Source organism: Ovis canadensis, chromosome 18, assembly GCF_042477335.2.
Source record: "Ovis canadensis isolate MfBH-ARS-UI-01 breed Bighorn chromosome 18, ARS-UI_OviCan_v2, whole genome shotgun sequence".
Lineage (NCBI taxonomy): Eukaryota > Metazoa > Chordata > Mammalia > Artiodactyla > Bovidae > Ovis > Ovis canadensis.
The window spans coordinates 62293606-62298713 of record NC_091262.1 but is presented as its reverse complement, the minus strand read 5'-3'; the positions used below and the strand labels follow the sequence as shown (position 1 = coordinate 62298713).

General features: G+C 38.5%; 1 non-coding gene across 1 annotated transcript; it reads left to right on the top strand.

The window, feature by feature from the left end:
- Positions 1-3409: 3409 nt before the first annotated feature.
- TRNAW-CCA (transfer RNA tryptophan (anticodon CCA)) lies at positions 3410-3481 on the top strand. The gene has a single exon. It is a non-coding gene; the product is annotated as a tRNA-Trp (tRNA).
- The last annotated feature ends 1627 nt before the right edge of the window (positions 3482-5108 follow it).

The following is a 5108-nucleotide window of genomic DNA, read 5'->3' as shown; positions in this document are numbered from 1 at the left end:
CTGTCTTTTCTAAATCCAGCTTGAACATCTGGAAGTTCTCGGTTCACGTACTGTTGAAGACTAGCTTGAAGGATTTTGAGCATGACCTTTCCAGGATGTGAAATGAGCGCAATTGTGATGAAGTTTGATCATTCTTTGGCATCGACCTTCTTTGGGATTGGAATAAAAACTGACCTTTTCCAATCTGTGACCACTGCTGAGTTTTCCAAATTTGCTGGTATATTGAGTGCAGCACTTTCATAGCATCATCTTCTAGGATTTGAAATAGCTGAGCTGGATTTCCATCACCTCCACTAGCTTTGTTCATAGTGATGCTTCCTAAGACTGACTTGACTTCTCACTCCAAGATGTCACTCCAAGATGTCTGGCTCTGCGTGAGTGATCACACCATCATGGTTATCTGGGTCATTAACGTCTTTTTTGCGTAGTTCTTCTGTGTATTGTTACAGCCTCTTCTTAATCGCTTCTGCTTCTGTTAGGTCCATACTGTTTCCGTCCTTTATTGTGCCCATCTTTGCATGAAATGCTCATCAGTTGGGGCAGCAGATATCTCTTTCTTTTAAGGTTATGTATCAGTTTATTTATTTTTATTGGAATATAATTGTTTTATAATATTGTTACAGTTTCTTTAATGGACAATCAGAGTGTGAGGATCAACCCAGTTGAAGCCTCTTAAGTTGTATTCCTAGTCATTTTAGGCTTTTTGTTCTCAGAAATGATGGCACATACACCGTCAACAATGGGTAAACAGTGTGCAGCCTACCGTGAGTAGTGACAGACATGCCTTGGAAGGGCTGGTTAGGGGACTGCCTCAACCAAGCTCTAGGTGCCCGAGAGATTGGTAATATGAGTGACAGGAATGCTAAGGAATGATGAAAGTGTAGGTGAAGCTAGAGTAGATAATCTGGATGGTGGCCTAGTAGAGCGACCACAAGAAAGGATGATGAGAAGCTTAATTGTGCTGTGGCTGATGACTGTAGAAACCCAGATATATATATACTGAATGCTTTGGGAAGGTCTGTTTTGTTGAAGTTTTACTTTGTTCCTTTCAGGCAGTAAGAAATTACTGGAAAATTACAGGCCATTTCCATTCAAAGGGTTTTACCCTGTGGACCACATTCTATCCTGCTAACCCCAGGTAGAATTCTGGTCTCTAACATCTTACTGTCCGAGAATCAATAAGTAATATGTCAGGGCTAATTGGGAATCTCTAATGAGGAAAAAGAATAACAATCCAAATAATGGGATAAGATAATCTCTGACTAATTGTACAATTGTATAATAGATATGAGATCAAGGATAAATTCATTTGTAAATTCCAAGACTCAACACTCAGCAGAGTTTAACAAAAATATAATTTCAGATCTAGTATTTTAAAAGTATGTTTCTTTAAAAATTGCAGTTATGGCTCCTGTTTTTCTTTAGGTTATTTTATTAAAGCAACCAATAATTTGAGGCCATAGCTACAACTCAGCTGAACAAGAACTCAATTCTGTAAAATGTTATTTGCTTCATGGTAGAATGCTGCTGATATGGCTTTAGTTTATACCAGCTTCACTGAACTTAACTTGTTTAAGCAGAAAGGATCCTGCCCAAATCCCTGTTGCCTGACAACCCCATAAATGCATGCTGGGTGTTGACTGTTACTTTAGAAAGAACTCCTTGGTTGATCATTTGATTCAGCAACCCATGTTATAATTTTTTTTTCTCATCTCATGCCTTATTACCCATTTAAAATATTTTTATTAGAACAGAGAACTGTGTCCATTTTGTTCTTGAGTTTTTACTCAGCAAGACTCATTGTTTCCTCTTAGAGAAGATTTCGCATAAAGGAAAATGAGAATGAGCATGGTAAGTTTTATTTTATTTAGTTCTTGGTTGATACTTTCTACCAACTGAATTTCGAGGGCATTCACACAAAACTTACGCATTTACATATTAGCTATGTGAAAGTGAAAGAAAGTGCCAGAAAAGAATCCAACATAAACTTTCAGAAAGGGGGAAAATTTACTGAATATTAAAGGTCATCTAGCTGCCTGAAGAGTTGTACAGAAAAGGTCAGCTGCTGAACGAAGCAGAGTGTAGAGGTCCATGAAGTTGTCCAGATGTTTCACCTTTAAATCCTCTGCAAGAGTGTCAGACAGTGGAAAAGATTAAGGCAAAAGACTGAATAATGTATGATGTCCTGAATGTTTGCCAGAAGTATAGACTTCTCTTGGCTTGTTGAGGTTAATAGGACTGGAAGGAAAGCTTCTGTAACTGGGCTCTGGTCAGCCATGGTGGGGGAGAAAGATTCAGTACTCACAGTTAATGCTGTTGTGCATCTTCCATTGTTTTCTTGTGTTAGTCATTCAGTTGTGCCTGACTGCGATCCCATGGGCTGCAGCCCACCGGGTTCCTCTGTCCATGGGAGTTTCAAGGCAAAGATACTGGAGTGGTTTGCCATTTCCTTCTCCAGTTGTTTTCTCAGAACTATAATGAAAACAAGGGTATGCAGGTCATGAGTTTTCAAACAAAATCACAGGAGTTTAAAGATTTATTATTAGCAGGGTTATTTGGCCAGGGATTTAAAAACTAAAGTGTAATTTTAAAATATTGTGTCTTCTGTTGTCTCAGATATATTTTCAGTTAATTTTTCTCTTTTATACAACCAGCTCTCATATCATATTGTGTATGATAATAGGGTCTGGGAAACATGAGAAACAAATCCAAGGACAGGAAATTCTTAGTTCTCAATGGAGCCCATAAGCCTGTATCTTCCAGCATTCACCTGTGACTCTTAGCTGCTGAAAGCTGTGTCTCATTTCTTCGTTTCTTTGTTCATTCTCTGTTAAAGATGTGTGCTGTGCTTCATCGCTCAGTTGTATCCAACTCTTTGCAATCCCACGGATTGTAGCCTGCCAGGTTCCTCTGTCCATGGGGATTCTTCAGGCAAGTATACTGGAGTGGGTTGCCATACCCTCCTCCAGGACATCTTCCCAACCCAGGGATCGAACCTAGGTCTCTGGCATTGCAGGTGGATTCTTTACCATCTGAACCACCTGGGAAGCCCCCTATTAAAGATAGTGGTGGATAATAAAAGAGCCAGAAAAATAAAGGGAGAGGGCCTAGATAATGAATCAATTAACTGGGTAATCTGTCCTTATAATTTCATGACTCATTATGCAGTGAAATACTGCATTTGAAATACTGACTATTGATTTTATAAATTATGGACTTCCCTGATAGCTCAGTTGGTAAGGAATCCGCTTACAATGCAGAAAACCCTGGTTCAATTCCTGGGTCAGGAAGATCTGCTGGAGAAAGGATAGGCTACCCACTCTAGTATTCTTGGGCTTCCCTTGTGGCTCAGCTGGTAAAGAATTCATTTTATAAGTTATAAAGAAATTTTAGATCCTGACCCAGGGCTTCCCTGGTGGCTCAGAGGTTAAAGCGTCTGCCTCCAATGCAGGAGACCCGGGTTCGATCCCTGGGTTGGGAAGATCCCCTGGAGAAGGAAATGGCAACCCACTCCAGTATTCTTGCCTGGAGAATCCCATGGACAGAGGAGCCTGGCAGGCTACAGTCCACGGGGTCGCAAAGAGTCAGACACGACTGAGTGACTTTACTCACTTCACTTAACCCAGTCTTTACTTTTTAGAGCAACTTTGACTTGGACAATACAATCTCTTAGTTTTACCCAAGGAGAGGGTGTTGTCTCAAATAATACATTTCATGAAAGTAGAGATTAATTTTATATTTCTAAGGGGAAAAACTGGTACCATTTTTTTCCATCATTCAGTGCAAAACTCATTATTTATTGAGGCATGTTCTATGTACTATAGCACTACAGAAGAGTTAATGAAATTTGAATGTCTACCATCATGGACATTTGGAAGAGTACCTGCCAGACCCTGTATAGGTTTTGTATGTGTTTTTATACATTTAACAATAAAAAAGGAGGGAGTGATTGTTATATCCAAATCTTTGTGGCATTTAAATAAAGATTATTATTAGTTATCAATGTTATTTTAGAGTTAGTTCTAGACTGTTCATCATGGCATTTAAAGCCCTTGAATATTTAATCTTCATTTTTCCAGAGCATGAATATATGCCTGCTGCCACCTTCGTTTGACTTTTGTCAATTTTAGTTGAGATTCTGCTGGAAGTGACTTCTGGGTTTCCTGGTGATTAATCAGCATACAGAATGGGGCACCACCTTAATGATTCTGCATTCTTGACGCTGGTGATTTGAAACTCCATATTGGATGATAACAGCTGTTTTGGATGAACTTTGCTTGTAGCTGCCCCTGCCCATTTTGGTAGGACTGCAGTTATGTCTTCTGCATCCTTTTGAGCTAGTGTCTCTCGGATTTGAATGTTGTATATACTAAATTGGACTTTTACTCTCTGATGAAATAGTTAATACAAAGTAGAGTTAGTTTATTTGAGTGTGTCCACAGAGCATGTGTTGTTAGTCTGTTAAAGAATCATACCTGCCTTACCATTAAAAGTATTTTCTCCCCTAAATGTGGCTGTCCTGATTTTAAAGACAGAAAGTGGATGTTAAATGGATATAATTTCTCAAATCTTTAAGCCTCAGATAACCCTATTGAGCCTACCCTTTTATTTCAAGATGTTGAGGCAGGGAATTCAACTGTCACCAACTCACAGTAATACTCCCTCAACATTTATAGTCCTTGGCACTTACTCCTCAAAGGTAAAGGACACCTTAAGTGGCATTATTTTGGTTTCCACATTAAAGAAGAAGTAATTCAGAAATCTCCTGCAGACTCTTAATTTTCTTTTCAGAAAACACACAGATGTAGAAAGGAGGGTATATTGAACCTCCATGTATTGATAAATCTCATCCAATTAAAACAATACTAAACCCATGGGTGATTTTGTCTTAACAGGTCCTCATCTGGGGTTATTCTGAAGCATGTACCAGACATAAGTTAATTTCATTTTAGAGCATTTCAGTATGTATATCTAAAGACCCTTTTATCTTTTATATTAAAAGGAAGTGAGAGGTTATAAGTTCTTTAAAACAACCCATATAAGTGTGTGGCATTAACATATTTTCATTTTTATTGGATAAATACTTTAGTGGGATTGCTGAGTTTTAT